Source organism: Schistocerca serialis, chromosome 6 (assembly GCF_023864345.2).
Source record: "Schistocerca serialis cubense isolate TAMUIC-IGC-003099 chromosome 6, iqSchSeri2.2, whole genome shotgun sequence".
In the NCBI taxonomy this organism is placed as follows: domain Eukaryota; kingdom Metazoa; phylum Arthropoda; class Insecta; order Orthoptera; family Acrididae; genus Schistocerca; species Schistocerca serialis.
Window position 1 is genome coordinate 639,901,666 of NC_064643.1, and position 18,195 is coordinate 639,919,860.

The following is an 18,195-nucleotide window of genomic DNA, read 5'->3' on the forward strand; positions in this document are numbered from 1 at the left end:
TTGCTCCTCGATATCATTTGTGAATATGAAGCGCTTATTCTCACACGGCAGTCATGAGCTAAAGTAATCCTCCTCAATTAATACTGCCGTTAAAGTACAGATGTGGAGCAGGCTTCCTTTATGCGACCGTGGAAAAGATGGATGGAATAATTTGCGTTAATGCTTTTTTGTATTTAGGATTATTTATAACCAAACGAGGCCTGTATGAGGTTTTCCTTTATTTCCGTAATTCGCTGCCACCATGATTCCTTCGATGTGACTACAGTTTCTTTCCTTCCGCCATTCAGCTACTACCTGTCTTGATTTTTCTTGCTGCCATCAGGAAGCAAAACTTTTTGTTTCTTTCGTGTGTAATGTGTAGTCAGCATCGGGGTCTTTTCGGAATGAAGGAGGAGGAGGACTGGAAGACGAATCGGTCCTGACTTGTTCGCCTACAGCAGTTAATTTCCATTTCTAGTGTTTGCGGGGGACAGTGAAGCACATAAAACGAGGAGGCTGAGCAGATATTTAAATCCGTCACTGTCGAATTTGACTTCACCTACTGTATTCATGCATAAAGACTGTATGTCGATTCTGTCAAGGTACTTACGTTAATTACAGAGCACTTTCCAGTACAAAATATAATCCATCTGAAGAAAGAAAGGCGCTCTTCTGAAAGCGGTAATAGAAACAATCTACGCAGATGAAACTGTGCTTACCGACCAAAATGCAAACAAACAAAAACTACGTATGGGATGAAATGAGGAGCTGTAGGCAGTGCCTCAAGAATTAGAGGCAATTTAACTGGCGATAATCCGCACGCTTTAGCAAACAGATTGCAGTGGGCGGTAGTCGATGTATGTCGTAATGATTATTGATGAAGTTGAATACACCAGAAACGGAGCAATAAAGTTTTACAGCAAGCTTAATCAGTATAAGAAAGCTTGCAGGCTGTTATACTCACAGATGTAACCTTCAGCCCCTGGTAACGGTACGGTTGTTAGCAACTGCTGAGATAATTTTCACGGCACGATCAACGTCCTCAGAGGCTACTGTAGGAATCTTCGTCTTTTATGGGACGTGTCCCAATCCGTTGGTATAATCCTGCTTTCTTCTCTGATCTCTGCACACCACAGTCGTTCAGTAAACAAATTAGTTATTTTATATCCCGTAAGTCACTCACTTCGATGGCGCAGTCCTACAACTTTACTAATAAACAGTCACGTGTCTGAATAAACAGCTCATAAGTATACGAAAACAACGCTTCATCCTTTAAATCTGAGAGCAATTCCAGAGAGCAAGTGATAAAAATGTACTGGAGTGGTAACAGTTTCTACTGCAGAATCTAAGATAAACTAACATTTAGAGCAAACTGCTTAAATTAAAGTAGGCATGCAAACTGAATTCTCCGTTACAAAGTACTCGTATTATCAATTCACAGTTTCGAGGTTACTTCTGAACGACAGTTATGAGTATACAAAAAAGTAAATATTTTTTTAGAGAACTAACTGTAGGAAGGGCTCGATATCTTTAGCAACTGGAACAAAGTTACAAAAAAAAAAAAAAAAAAAAATTCAATTGATATTGCATAATGATGCATGAAGCATGAACTATGATACTTGTTTGCATTTTTTGTTGGTAAATTTAAGTCACTACAGCAGTCAGTAAACTGAAGCCATACAAACCTGGTGGTAACCCCGGTTTCCATTGGATCACCGAAGTTAAGCACTGTCGGACTTGGCTGACACTTGGATGGGTCACCGTCCGGGTCTCCCGAGTGCTGTTGGCGATTGTGGTATTCTCAGTACTTGTAAGGTCAATTGAAGAGCTTCTTGACTGAGAAGTACTGACACCGGTCACGAAAACTGACAACGTCCGCGAGAGGGGTGGGCTGTGGTCAGCATTTGACCCTCCATATCCGCATCAGGTGAGGCCTAAGGGCTGAGGGTGACACGGCGGCCGGTCGGTACCGTTGGACCTTCAAGGTCTGTTCGGACGGTGCTTGTTTTTTTTTTTTACACAAACGACCTGTAAACTCAATTCCACATTGTCGGGTCAAGAATCATTAAGAATAAGAGCCACCAGTGTTCAGCGCTGAGGTTGAGGATAAAACGAAAATTTGTCTGTAAACGAAATTGGAAAATTTCGTTGCACAATTCCGACAGCTGAATGTGATCAGCAACAAGAAAAAGAAGAAACAAATTTTTCAAACCACTGGTTGTTGTACAGTTTTTTCACATCCTTTTGCAGTTCTTCCGGCGTACGTAATCAGTACACTCCCATGTTTACAGTCCATGATGTCAACGGAAAGATCAAACAGACTAAGGCTTTACATGCTGCATTATTTACTATGCTGTGTGATCTTTGAACTGCGCATCACTAATGAAAATCTGTATGTTTTATGTTTATTTATTTATTTACTTTCACAACAACGTCCATTATAATATTTGTAATGTAGTGGGCATGTATTGTACAGTATCTTAGCCACATTTACAGATTTATGTTTTCAACATCCAAGTAATTTAAGTATGATATGTATTTGATTAGAAACAAAGGTAGGTAAAGGTTTAGCTAGGATAATAGCACTGTAGTGTTTACAATGAAAAAATTGAAAAAGAAGAAGAAGCGGCTCAGGCCAGCATGCCGTACGACATTCTTACAACCATAGTGCCGTCGGACGTTAAAGGTATATTTATTCATACCGTAGAACGTGTCTCTTGTCTCAAGAAACTAGTATTCCCGTAAGTGCCAATGCCACTTCCCAGCAAATATATACTTTATTACGCCATAATCACAAGTATGCTTTGCTCTTTGGACATGAGATATCATTTACTGTGCTATCTTTTAAAAATCCAGTTCCACTGACACAGTCTTTTTTTTCTGAAACTTCTTTACTAGCTTCCAGGTGAATTTCAGAGCAATAAAATCCGTGAAGTTTCAGACTTTTACAATACGGGGAGAGTCACATGAGGATTTAATCAGAAATATATCCATAATCATTTAACCTGTCACTGTTCCGCTGAAGTATCAAGTAAATATTAAACAGCGAGCTTGCGTAGCAAGGATCTCAGAGACAGGTAATTTCCAAAGAATATTAAACTAGTGCTTTAAGATCGCTGTCCACTTCCTTCTTTTTTGCGTCTTTACTCTCACTAGTACTCGTACAGACGCTGATGAATATATGTATAGGCACCCTGGCACAACATCGCCTTGTGTCTTGATTTAATAAGTAACCTGGTCGACTCCATTTACATTTAACTTCAGGAGTATTATTGCATTCAACCACGCTAGTAACACATGCTTTAAAGTTTTTCTTTTCAGAAATTATATACTCATTTTTATAGTTTAAAGAACCTACAGTTTAAGGAACGAGGCCCGATTAAGAAATAATCAGAGGGGTTTTATTACTGTATTTAATATATTCTGTTGTTTTCACCCTGATGAATTGTGAGAAAGTTCCAACTAAATTATGTGTGTAGTCTCTTGTCGCAGAAATATAAATCACACAGAAGTTGGTATCATCATCTCCTTTTTCCAGATGAAACTTAGTAATGCCTATTACTGGATTCGTGGATCTGAAAAATATGAGTTCAAAGCCGTTTCACTCTCGAATTCTGTCGAGTTGTTTTGTAATAATGACAGTATTGAGAACTCAGGACTCCCCTGTTTCGAACAGCAAACTCATTCTTGTCGTATGAAGAAATTAGTGTTTTATTGTAAAAATAAGAAATAATATGCGCTCAGATAAGAAGACGTTCTTCTTTTCTGATAGCGATGTAGTCGTAAAAAGGGAAAAGAGATGCGCAGCTTTTTCGTCTGCAAGATGACACAGAGCTATGGCTGAAAGAAGCTGTGCCTGTGATGTGAATCGGTTGGACCCTCTCGATCAGCAGATCACCCGGCTGTGGCTCAGATGTGATGTGACGAACTTTGCTCAACGGCAACGATTGCGAAATTAATAGCCCTGAAAAATGAGCCGTGGGCGTGGTCCTTGCCAAAGTTAATAACAAAAAATGGCATTAAGGGGCTCAACGTACTACCGAAATTAAACATAAGAGCAGTTTGATCAATATTTACCGATATAAAATTAAAGAGGAAAACCTAAACGTGATTTTCACGAAATGTCAATTTCTCCGAAACAGAAATTGCGAGACGTATTAGACCGCTGAGTCCGTACAATATTCAATTGAAATGAACCAAAACCAAGCGGCAAAGTCCGCGGGAGGCGTATGAGAAGATCTGGTACTAACTTGCGTTCCACCGGAAGGAGTTAAACAACCGAATCGCAGCTGGACAAAATGACGGCATCGATCATAGCGTGAAATGTTGAAAACACGTGCTGGAAACGCAAATACTTGCGTCCCGAGAGAGCCGTCATGCAAAAAATAATTCGCGACATGATACCCTCAAATTAAGAACAAATGCAGCCCACTATGACTCAGCACTATCAAACTACGATCGCATTGGCAGCGTGAGCTTGCCGTGGTGCTGCTGTATGAGAAGATGGACTGCACGCTATGCAGCTTCAGACGGTGGCGTTGAAGTCATGGTAGCAGTCGCCGTCTCTCAGATGTAGTCCAGTGGAGAAAAATACCCGCAGCAGAACGATGAGGAGAGACGTTCACGAAGGTGATCGTAGGAACGTCCCCTGACCGAGATCATTCGTATTGATGGGGTGCGTAGGGCACGACTAGGGTTTCAGCGTGTGTAAGTGGGAAGATGCAACTCTCAAACGTTTTCGAGAAAATCGAGTTTGGAAATTTTGGGCGTCTTATATGCTTTGCATAGTCACTAATATGCAATGAGTCTGGAGCCGAGCGAATAGGCGATTAGTTTCATAAACGCGAGGTCTGTGGATCGAACATCGCTGCAGGTACTAGTTCTCTTTCTGGGTTAGCTGCACCAATATTCGGTGCTATGCTTCAATATGTGTGGTACGCTGCCATATTACGTGACGAGCGAGAACGGTTCGTGAATGTAACCCAAGTTCGTCCTGCAGTAGACACATGATTTAAAAAAAAAAAAAAAAATAGACGGGGACATGCAGAAATTCAGCTTTCCTTACACCTGCTGTACGTTGCGACAGTTATTGTTTTCCATATTTCTACGATTAGTGTCGTCCAGATACTTGCAGTTATGGACAGGTTACACATTATACTTGTCACCGATGTAGATATAATAACATAAGTAAAATGACACCACTGATTTGATTGATAGTGCGCGTGTTTCCTTTTTTTATTTCCAATCTCCTTAACAAAAAAATTGTCCTGTTTTCATGTTAAAGATTAGGAAAGAAAGTAAATGAACGATTACTCCTCGACACTTTTCACGGTCGCTACAGATCTGCTATTAGAATTACCTCAGATAGAAAAATAAACTACTGGTTACGAGATTCGATCAACAGACCCCGCGAATAGGAAACAAAGTGCTCAGCTGACCCCATGAACACTAGCGGCCACTTAAAACAGACAGCATAAGCAGGTCTATGATTTTCGAACTCAATTTTTTCAACAATACTTCAGAGTTGCGTCGTCTTGTCTACATATGTTGAAGTCCTACTCGTGTCGTACGCACCCTGTCAGTATGAATTAAAGCGGTGAGGGGAAGTTTATATAGCCTATCACGCGCAAACGATGTTTTGTTTTATAAGTACAGATTTTTTTATATCTGTACAGAGCAAGAAATGGCTCAAGTCGTGTAGTAGTGAGGAACAATTTAGTGAATTAATTAAAACTACACGGTTCTTCTTTGCAGTGCCAGCGTGCAAGGGAGAGAAACAGACTGTTTGTTGAATATGTGAAAGGGTTTGCAACGCAAAATTTAATTTGAGACATTTGAATAGCAAATAATTTCATAAATATTTATGCCAACAAAAGGAACTTAGAAAAAAGATTAATTCCAGTGAAAAACGCACATGGGACAAGCGCTCTGCAGTGTTGTAGGCGTGTGTGTTGAGTGTATACAGCCATCCCAACAGTAGAATCTCATTTATGACGAAAGGAACGTAAGGAAAGCACAGCACCCAGTCCCCGAGCGGGGAAAATTTTCGACTGAAAATCGAACCCAGGCCCCTGCAGTTAAAAGATAAAAAAAAAAGAAAATGCACCCAACCTAGTACCAATTACTTGCGCTACGCTACATATAAGAATCACTGAAACCATACTTTTTATTGGAAAAGAAAAATGTAAATGTATGACGAGGCCCATGAGAATACGGATGCCGCCACGAACTTCTGACGTCACACTAGTCGCCTTTTCTACTGTACTTCGGGATGGCTCGGCTCCGTGCAACGCCCAGGAAATCGATATGTAATTGAAAACGTACCCACCGAAGTTCTTAACTTTGTCGTGTGCTATCGAGAACTTGCACGCATTTAAACGCTCAGTCAAGAGTTATTAAAGCTGTCTGAGGTAATTATTCGCACCCCGCTGGAGACGGCTGCAGGCACTCGTCTCGTGTGTCTCGGTATGTTTGATATGACAACATCATTATTGACCTTATTACCCTCTCATCGAGATCCGGATCAGAAGCGTCCTAAAACCACGTTAATTCTGTTGAATATATTCTCATTTTGGGGTTTCAGAATATGATAACACTATCTTTAAAGGATCGATGTACTGGCGCAGCTCATAGTAAACATCTCTTGAAAATGGAGCTATAGACCGAAGTCTCAATTGTGGTATACAATCACATTTAATAACAGGCTGAATACAGTCCTTTCCAAAATCGGTTTTGTCGATTGATTTTCGCACTCAAACCGTGACTCTGATGAATACTAGACAGTTAGTTTTATGAAATTACGTGTGTTTGGGGGGAATTGCTCCAGGCGATCTGGAGGCCTACACACACACACGTATATCAGAAATATGAACAGAACAGGTGAAATTCGTTGAATTTGAAGATATAATTCTCCACATGAAAATGAAATGAGAGGCGGTGGTTTTAAGACTTGTTCTTCCTCTTCACAGCCGCACACAATGTAGAATGATAATAACAAGGTCGTATATTCCTCAGATTAAATTGACTTATGGTATGTTGAATTATTCGTTTATATTGCATTTAGCAGTTCTTCTGAACGTGCCGAGGAAGGTGCTGATCTGATGCTCCTTCCCACCTGCGTGATGACACAGGATCATTTGCGAGCTCACTCTACAGAATAAACTCATTACGGGTGGAGAATCCTAATGATACATGCAGGTTTACGAGCCTTTCTTTAGCTGATGCTAAGGGTTGAAATATGCTACGCATACAGTTACCAGCATCATGTTACTCATTACGGGCATACTTGGCGCCTGTCACGCGCGCATTTAGGAATGCCACAGAGTAGCAAGCCGTTGCGCAGATTTACACCTCTTAAGAAAGTCCGGCTGATGACGCCGGCTGGCGTGACCCGGCTGCCGGAGTCGTTTTAATCTCGTGAGATATACGGCGCGTCACGGTACACCATCTGCCGGGCGGCGGGAATCTGCCTCGGCGAAAGTCGGCCGGTTATTTATCGTTTGGAAAGCAGCGGCGCCCGGCCGCCCAGGTGCCCAGGTGCTCGGCAATGAATCGGGAGCCCTCCCGCTGGGCCAGTGTCCTGCGGGAAAGCAGGGAGAAAGCGCCGGCCGTGGGTGGGACCGGCCGGGGGCCGTCCATTTGTAACGCACGCTACTGTACGCCCTGCTCCTTCCGTCGTACGGCTTCCTATCGGGAAGCCCGTGACGATATTGCTTGCTAGCTTCTCTTGGCTCGCGTACTCTCTATGTCTTTTTGCTGCCAATAATTGTACGAGTCACGCCTTTCTTCTCATTGCAATCCCTGGTGAATAAGTAATTGTTGCCAGATGGAATTTTATTGCTTTGTTTAAATCTGGTATTTCTCATCATATTTGTTTTAATTTAATTTAATTCAGTTCATCGATCTGTGGTCCTACATGGCGCAACACAATTAAAGAGTCATTTTTTTCCAAAACCTGTAATTGTCTCCTATTGCGACGCAGAAGTTTAAAATCTAGCTTAAGAGTGTCTACAACCATCGCCGCAATGGTAAAAAAGGGTGGCGTCCTACTCTGCCACACTCGGTCTCGGTGACGCTGCAAACAACAAGGTGTCGACACTTGTAAAAATTGGCCAGGGCGTTAATGATACCACATTGGCACCCATTTTCGCCACATCTCTGCCCAACGCCAATGTTGGCGCGCCATACGGTACAAAAGTCGTCACACCTCCTCTTAACCGCATTTCGCCCCTCCTTTTTGACGCCCCTGCCTGTGTGATTGGATTGAAGAGTTCCTAGATAACAGAACGCAGCATGTCATTCTCAATGGAAAGAAGTCTTCCGAAGTAAGAGTGAATTCAGGTGTGCCGCAGGGGAGTGTCATAGGACCGTTGCTATTCACAATATGCATAAATGACCTTGTGGATGACATCGGAAGTTCACTGTGGCTTTTTGCAGATGATGCTGTGGTGTATCGAGAGGTTGTAACAATGGAAAATTGTACTGAAATGCAGGAGGATCTGCAACGAATTGACGCATGGTGCAGGGAATGGCCATTGAATCTCAATGTAGACAAGTGTAATGTGCTACGAATACATAGAGAGATAGATCCCTTATCATTTAGCTACAAAATAGCAGGTCAGCAACTGGAAGCAGTTAATTCCATAAATTATCTGGGAGTACGCATTAGGAGTGATTTAAAATGGAATGATCATATAAAGTTGATCGTCGGTAAAGCAGATGCCGGACTGAGATTCATTGGAAGAATCCTAAGGAAATGCAATCCGAAAAAAAAGGAAGTAGGTTACAGTACGCTTGTTCGCCCACTTGTTGAATACTGCTCAGCAGTGTGGGATCCGTACCAGATAGGGTCGATAGAAGTTATAGAGAAGATCCAACGGAGAGCAGCGCGCTTCGTTACAGGATCATTAAGTAATCGCGAAAGCGTTACGGAGATGATAGATAAACTCCAGTGGAAGACTCTGCACGAGAGACGCTCAGTAGCTCGGTACGGGCTTTTGTTAAAGTTTCGAGAACATACCTTCACCGAAGAGTCAAGCAGTATATTGCTCCCTCCTACGTATATCTCGCGAAGAGACCATGAGGATAAAATCAGAGAGATTAGAGCCCACACAGAAGCATACCGACAATCCTTCTTTCCACGAACAATACGAGACTGGAATAGAACGCAGAACCGATAGAGGTACTCAGGGTACCCTCCGGCGCACACCGTCAGGTGGCTGGCGGAGTATGGATGTAGTTGTAGATGTAGATGAAGATCGGAGGAAAAGGTCTCAGATACACTGCCGCTCAGAATCGGCAGCAAAGACCTAAGGGGGTGGCATAAAGCGCGTCAGTACAACCAGGGGCATTGATTACCACATATTTTGCGGTAGAAAACGGCAGTTCGAAGTGCGATGACCAACAGGACTACGTTATTGACAGGCTTTGACATTGCTCACACCTCCCGGACGATTCGACTCTAAGAATGTCGTGGATCTGCAGCCACGTGGAGCGTGATCGTAGCCCAGTAGAGTGTAGCGCGATCGCAATTTTTGCCTTAATGTACAGAGTGGAACACCTGTTGTTGTTGTTGTTGTGGTCTTCAGTCCTGGGACTGGTTTGATGCAGCTCTCCATGCTACTCTATCCTGTGCAAGCTTCTTCATCTCCCAGTAACTACTGCAACCTACATCCTCCTGAATCTGCTTAGTGTATTCATCTCTTGGTCTCCCTCTATGATTTTTACCCTCCACGCTGCCCTCCAATACTAAATTGGTGATCCCTTGATGCCTGAGAACATGTCCTACCAACCGATCCCTTCTTCTAGTCAAGTTGTTCCACAAATTTCTGCCGGCCGGTGTGGCCGTGCGGTTAAAGGCGCTTCAGTCTGGAACCGCGTGACCGCTACGGTCGCAGGTTCGAATCCAGCCTCGGGCATGGATGTGTGTGATGTCCTTAGGTTAGTTAGGTTTAATTAGTTCTAAGTTCTAGGCGACTGATGACCTCAGAAGTTAAGTCGCATAGTGCTCAGAGCCATTTGAACCATTTGAACCACAAATTTCTCTTCTCTCCAATCCTATTCATTACCTCCTCATTAGTTACGTGATCTACCCATCTAATCTTCAGCATCCTTCTGTAGCACCACATTTCAAAAGCTTCTATTCTCTTCTTGTCCAAACTATTTATCGTCCATGTTTCACTTCCATACATGGCTACACTCCATACAAATACTCTCAGAAACGACTTCCTGACACTTAAATCAATACTCGATGTTAACAAATTTGTCTTCTTCAGAAACGCTTTCCTTGCCATTGCCAGTCTACATTTTATATCCTCTCTACTTCGACCATCGTCAGTTATTTTGCTCCCCAAATAGCAAAACTCCTTAACTACTTTAAGTGTCTCATTTCCTAATCTAATCCCCTCAGCATCACCCAATTTAATTTGACTACATTCCATTATCCTCGTTTTGCTTTTGTTGATGTTCATCTTATATCCTCCTTTCAAGACACTATCCATTCCGTTCAACTGCTCTTCCAAGTCCTCTGCTGTCTCTGACAGAATTACAATGTCATCGGCAAACCTCAAAGTTTTTATTTCTTCTCCATGGATTTTAATACCTACTCCGAGTTTTTCTTTTGTTTCCTTCACTGCTTGCTCAATATACAGATAGAATAACATTGGGGAGAGGCTGCAACCCTGTCTCACTCCCATCCCAACCACTGCATCCCTTTCGTGTTCCTCGATGGAACACCTACGGACCGTGAAAACCAATCAACGAAATTTGAACGCGATCCGAAGCAGCAAAAACTCCTGTTTCGCGACCTCCTCTGGTGTGATTACATGCAGGTGTGGGGTGGAGGAATGGGGAGAGCGATATTGACACATACCTGAATAAAACAGGAGGGATTCAGTGAATGGATGTCTCTATACAGAGACAATTTAAAGTGCCCAACAAAGGTGTTCGGGTTGCTCTGTAGCTGTAGCCGAACTGGGGGACCTTATTGGGACCTTCTTCCGTTTTATTCGTGCATGTGTGAATGTTGCATCTCTCCCTTGATCATGCCACAGTAGTGCATGAAACAGAAGGGCTCAAGAAGCATAAACACCTTTTTCGGCTTCAGATCATGTTCAAATTTCATTGAATGCCTTTGAACAGTCCCTAGTGATTGTACCCTACACCAGAGCAAAAATTGCTGTCTCGATGCACCCGAAACATTTCCGATCACAGTATCGGTTATTGCCCACGACGTCCTCAGAGAAAGGTTGAATTGTCCCGAACATGTCAGGAGCGTCTAAGTTTGCAACGTATGTCGTCCTGTCGCTCAGCGTACTGCGAACTGCCATTTTCGACGGCGGAAGATGTGGGAGTCAGTGCCCCAAGGGGAAGGGTGTAGCGACGTTCCCGTCATGTGTGCCGTCCAGGTAGTGTTTCACAGAATTGAGGTGCAGTTTGGTGCTAGTTGAACATCACTAATCCACCTCACATCTCACTTGAACTTCTGAGCTGTGGCCTTTTTTTTTTTTTCAGGGCGCCACAGTTTTCCACCATTACAGAGGAGGGTTGTACCCCCCTTGCGAGGTGCCGGGGCTAGCAGTGTATTTAACACTAAATTCTTCTAGAATCTACATATGTAAATGATGCTCCTAGCCCCCCCACCCCCCACCTATTCTAACTCCGACTTTTGCTGCTGCACATGGATTAAAAAGATACGCGAACTGACTGTAATCAACCCTCCAAGTGGAGTAGGATAGAGTTTGGCACCTGCAATAATTTAATTTGATAAATAAGTTAAATAAAGGAAGGTTTCATTAACGTAGTGAGAAATGATAGGGTTGCTCTACTGATTAACAGAATAAAAGTTCTGTCCAAAATAACAATATGATTTATTAAGACTAAACACAAAATAATAAACAAAAACACATGAAACATTTACAATACATCAAATTGGCTCAAATTGGATACTCAAACAAACGCTGTGAAGGTGAAGTTGTCCCTAAACTAGATTGTGACGTTTATGACGAAGTGGTATGTGGAGCCAATTCCTTGCCACTCAAATCTTAAGAGAGACACACCGCTAACCCAACAATAATTGCTGCTACATTATCTCAGACAATGAACACCCAAGATAGAACAAAGTAAGAAAAGACGAACAGGCGCGCTCTGCTGAGCTCTGATTATCGCCTAGCAAAGATGCCTGCTTTGCCGGTGCTGCGGACGTACATTACCAAGCTGTCTTCCTAGCTGTAAGAACACGATCTGGCGTACTGGAAGCGATGGCTGGTTGCTTCGACGTCCCGTCGTGGTGATGATAATGTCGCGAGTATAGCCCGAAACAAATTATCCTGGCCTGGTTGTTCCAGACTAAAGACTTCCTAGCAATACAAATGCGCCTCTGAGGGAGACGAAGAAGGCTCGTCACACAATCACTGACGGTACAGTGATTGATTTTAACAAGCGAAGTCACCCAGTAACTCCGATACAGTCAACATTAGCCAAAACTGCTCAAGACAGACAACATAAGCCTCTTGTACACAGAACGCTCAATTGCCAACTGTACTCGGAAAGTTATGTTGAAGTCGAAACTTCAGCAACTTCGTCAAACAGTTACAATTAAATAAAAGTATATTAGACAGCCAATGGAAGGGAGGCTGACCCGTGCAGCAAGAGCTCAGTTTTGTAACCTACTTCGACCGAAAGGCGAGAGCCGACTACCCACAAGAGCACCCGTACAAACCAAACACAGAACATTCCCGCCCCCACGACAGTGGCCGTGATTAACTGTTCCAATCAGCAACTCGAAAACCGGCGGAAAATTCCACTCTATTGCCGGAGTACTACCATTCCACCAATGGAGATTCTTGGCGCCAATTTCTGCGCCGATTTTGCTACGTCACGGAGCTATGCCCTGAGCAAGCCAATCACAGTTACGATTTTGCAGAAAGCGCGGGAATTTGCCCGCCAAAACTGTCTGGGTACACAAGTCATTCCCACGCCTCGCTGGTAGCCCGCCAGAAAGTGTTTTCACTACGTTTCTGCGAAGTAACGGGACCTCTAGCCCAGCCGCTACTTCAGGCCCCTCCGAGCGTGTCTCCTCCGCTGTTCTACCATGTCGGCGTCTGGAAAGCATTCACTCGACTCCCTCACACCTGTCAGCTGACCCTTTCAAGATCAGCAGAGCCCACCTGTCACCGGACCACCCGGTTGACGAGAGACGCTGCGTGGGAAGTCCACATGTGAAGAAATAGCAACTTTACACCGCATGCAATTGGAGAGGAAAATCGTAAGATAGAAATATGAGAGGGGGCTCATGCCACCTCTCACCCTTTGAGCCAAATTTCAAACTTATGGTTCGCAATGGGAGACAATTACTGGGTTTCGAAAAAATGTCCTTTTAATTGCACTCTTGTGCAGAGATGGCAGTAGACCATTTGAGTTGGCTATTTTGCCGGTGTGGGCGACAGAAAATGAGAGCCCGGGAGGTGCAGAGATCAACCTTATGTGGAACGTATGTATTATAAATCATTAACTTGCATCATGAATACCGAATGAAAAATAACGCGCCGCACTGATCACAATGGTTCACACCATCAATATCGAAGGCGAACTCCTTGGGAACTACGAACAGCCCAGAACGTTCAACTACATATCCACTCTTAAAGAATGCACACAGAATCACACTGGTGTAAGGGCATGATGAGAATTGATGGAATGTAATGACATGCAGCCGAATGTGAAATAGTCTACTTTGAAGCTTATTGCGAAACTGGCATAACTGCAGACATTGCGATAGTATGTTTTATAGGCACGGAAAAGGCAAACATCCAGAAGCTGAATTTGTCCATTGGTTCTAGATGGTGTGACGTCAGATATCATGCAATTTTCAGAAGGGATAGTTTGTTCTAAAGGAGTAGGATTATTATACACAGATTAGGAATCAAGAAAAATCAAGCTATTTTGACCACATATTGTCCAAAGTAGTGCTCCTGCCATAGATGTAGTTCTCTTACCTACTGCCCTTGCAAGATCATGCACACGAGGAAGAATAGTGGGGGACAGAGCACCTCCAACTTCTATCAGCAAAAAAAAAACATCTTCTCACTCAATTCACCTTCCATATTAACAGACGGAATAATAGTACACGAAAGTGTTAAGGTATTGATGTTAGTTGATCGTGACACAAACCTCCTGAGACATCGAATTTCCATGGTTCCTTTCATATGGTTTTTCTCTTCTTCCTTGGTCGGAGTTGAAAACATGAAGTTTACTGAATGACGGGATAAATTTGTTTATCTCATGTACAAATTTTCGGGTCAATTCGCCAATTTGCAATGCATCGTCAAGTTGCACTTTGTTCGAAATTTCGTTATATTACTTCTTCCAGTTCTGTACTCTTTGAAGTTGTACAACCATCTACTGCTTCCCTTGAAATCACTGTAATCTAAGTCGCGCGCAATCAGATGTGCATAACGTAGTAGGTCACTGTGATGCACATTCTGTAATTTGCGTAGAGCATCCTTGAAACTGTAGTTCTTCTTATCCGCTACTTCGTCTCTTTTTTATTTTTTATTTTATTTTTTCTATGCATCGGATGATCTTCCAAGTATGAGATTATGTTTAGTACCCTCTTCTTGGACAACGATTGTCCTTTGCTGTGTTTCACTGGAGACGTGATACATGGCTCCCTGTCCAACAGGGATGACAGACAACAGACAACGTCGCTCGACACCTGTTTCAATATCAGTTGCAATTTTTAAGCAGGTATTGTAATCGTCATTGTAACCCTCATGTATAGTGTGCACTTAGTCGAGCGTATACGACACCATACGTTCCACTGGCTCATCTTCCAGAAACGCTGATTTTTCATCTGCCACTTCTTTCTCACTCTGCAAAATTCCTTGGACTCCCTTCCAATGAAATGTCAACTTCAGCAACTGTTGTTGCAGATGCATTGTTTGCTTTGTCAATTGTTGCTATTGCTCTGCTCTGTACCAACACCACTAATACTGTAGCATTGTTGTGAGTTACTCGTCCGTAGTAGGGCATAGTTCATACTCGTGCATGTTTTATATCAAATGGATACATTAATTAATTAAATTGGTCAATTAATCCACCCCTCTCCACCCTATCCTTTATCCCGTTGTTCTGCTAAGTGGTTTATGACTCCCTGGTGTTACCTATTGTTATGCTAATTGATTTGTGACCTCCTGGGAACAATCCATCCCCCAAACCCCCCTCTCTGGCAAACGGCACACTTTTTTGGTTACCCCTCCCCACGTTGGTTCAGGCCTCTTTTCCCCGTCCTGTGAAATCTCTCAGCCCTCCCCTTCCCCCATCCTGCTCCCCTGCGTCACCCAGAAATTTGTGGCAAAAAGATGCAGTCTGTGCTGTGTTGCTGAAGAGGAAGCATCTTCTCATGGCACGAAATTAAAATGAATGTCAATTGACATAATAATCCCCAGAGTCCTTCACCATCAGGGAAATCGGTGCAACACATTTTATACAAAAAAAAAAAAATGGTGGGAAATAGCTCAATTGTGATACCTCCACTCTTATGACATCACCTCACATCCTATTGGTGGATACTGGTGCAGTTTGGTCAAAACACTTACTGAATCAGTACCACTACCTATCAATTCCCCAGAAATATTGAGGCAGTTAGATCAATATAGCTCATGTGCACTTTTGGTGCAAAAATATCTCATCAAATTGACTGACTGTGTCTAATAGTGCAATTTGTGGGAAAAAAGGTCGCAACCCACATCTGGCGAAAAAGAAACCTTCTAGTTGCACCATCCGCCAAGATCTGTGTCAGCTGGGAAATCATGTATCTGCATGCATGCTACTCAGGAGAGGGCAGCACATGCTTGGGCCATACCAGCAGTTGCGATTCCATTTCTCGTAAGCACCGTGAACTGACACCACAGGTCAGATGAAGTTCGAATGCTGCATCCCTCCTGTACCGGCCTGTGGGCATTGTTCTACAGTGTCTGACTTACTCCCTGTAAGTTACTCTCTGACACATTACAGAGACAACTTTAAGGTGATAAAAGAACTACCTTTTACACCAAAGGAAACATTAGTTCTTTTTAACGATGCATTTCTGTGTGCCTCTAGTCCACACTACCAATCGAAACTGCCCTGGAACAATTTTCTGTGAAACCAAACCGACAATCACCCTACAGCTCTGGTGCTTAAAATACACAAAATCACAGTTAAATTCACTACACCATAACGGATGGAAAATGCTTCACTGCTGTAATTAAACATAGAAATTGTACTTAGAAAACCATCACTCTTGAACAGTGGACCGTAGTGGAACACAAACAGATGAAAAACACACACAAACATTTTGCAAATCAACTCATCAAATTTCCACCAAAAATAGATCATAGCCTTAAATATATTCGAGGTCTTGTATGCACTGACGTTTGACAACACAAACACCCTTCATCATCACTATGTTTCCACCTCACACTAAACATGTCTGTTGAGAAACACCTTCTGGTCGCACACATTCATGATCACAAATTCTGCACCATCTGCTAACTGCCGCATAGCCGCAACAGCGCCGGCAGGGAGAGACCCGCCAACCATGCTGACCATGCTCGCAGCTGCATGCCCATCCACCGGCATCCACACGCCCTCCACACTGGATGATAAGAAGCTGGAGAGTCTTTCACTATGACCGCCAAGCAGTCAACCAATTAATTTACAAGGGGAGAATAATCATGTAGGGCAGACACTCTTCATATTCAATCTTCTCACGCAACATATGAGTCCGCTTCTGTCATCACTCACCCAGCATGCTGGTTACTTAGCTATTCAGCCTTCCAGAGGTCACCACAGCCAGGAATTATCCTCACAGTTGCCGGCAAGAGCTGACAGATTGGACCATTATTTGTAACTAACCGGTCATCGCTTCTAAGCTGTGGCTTCCTGTCAACCAAAACCTCGTGCTCACTCCTGCTGCTGGCCACAGCACACTGTAAGACAAGCAGGCGCCAATTGGACATATAGTTGTAACAGCAATTCCACCCCAACATACTCTTCCAGTTTAAAAAAAATCCACTTTAGCCAATCTCCGACAAGGATGTGTTGTCAGTCCACCTCAATACATAGGTTTTCACATTCCTTATCGTTACTTGTTGTGAAAATCCTGTACAACATGACATAGGCTATATTTTCTCTAAGTATTTTCTCGTGAGGTAAAAAACTTTGCTGTTATCAGCTTAATATCTGTTGCATCCTGCATCACAGGACTAGAACATTAAACACATTTTTATCTCATGACAGAGCGCTAAGAGCATGTTCTACCTCTTTCACAGAATGCCTCCTCACTTTCAAACTCTCTTAATGTAATCAAATGCCTCGTCACCTATGAAGTCTTTTAAGGTAGCAGCACAGAGGAGTTGTAAATATCTGCTTAATACTACATATTACTTTAAAAATTCGGTAATGTAGCTGATATTATTACGATGACCATCTCTCCCTTTGCAGGTGGGAGATTTGAAACTTTGTTACAAGATGTCGCCACAACGAAATAACATCTGGTTTCACTCCAATTTGCAATCATATCCATGGTACTCTCACCCTCCTTTCCACCAGGCCACTGTCATGTCATTGATATTGTAACATCCCACCCGTCACTTGCTTGGTTTTGGCGTGTGCTCACCCCAGCTAATTGATTAACAGATCAACAGAGAGATCAAAACTGCCGCAATATCAGATAACGCAAAGAAAGTAATAAGACCCTGTGACTCCTGATAGAACTATGGTGGCAGTGTTGACATTAATTGATTGAGAATTGATCCCTTTTAATTAAAAAGGGGTGCACATTGATGTTATATTCAGCTATTGAACACCAGATGTAAATGTTGAACATAAAATTAATTAAGAAAGTGACTTGGGATTTGAACTACTTGATTGAAAACAGATGCAGTCGATGAGCACAAATTTATTTTAACTCATGACCTTCAATCAGCACATTACATGACCCTCCTAACAGGCAGTGGGAATAAATTGCATTTATGTGGAGTAAAATGTGATAAATCAAAATTAATTCCTATCGACTGACCCAGGCATAATGAAAAGTGTGAGAAGAATTGTACAATACATGGCCCATGAAACCCTCATGGAAACTTTGCTGGCATGATCCAACAAATTAATCAGTGGCCTAACTCAAGCCGGAGTGGGCGCAATATCACCGAATTCAGCGTGGCAGGGCGGCGTCGT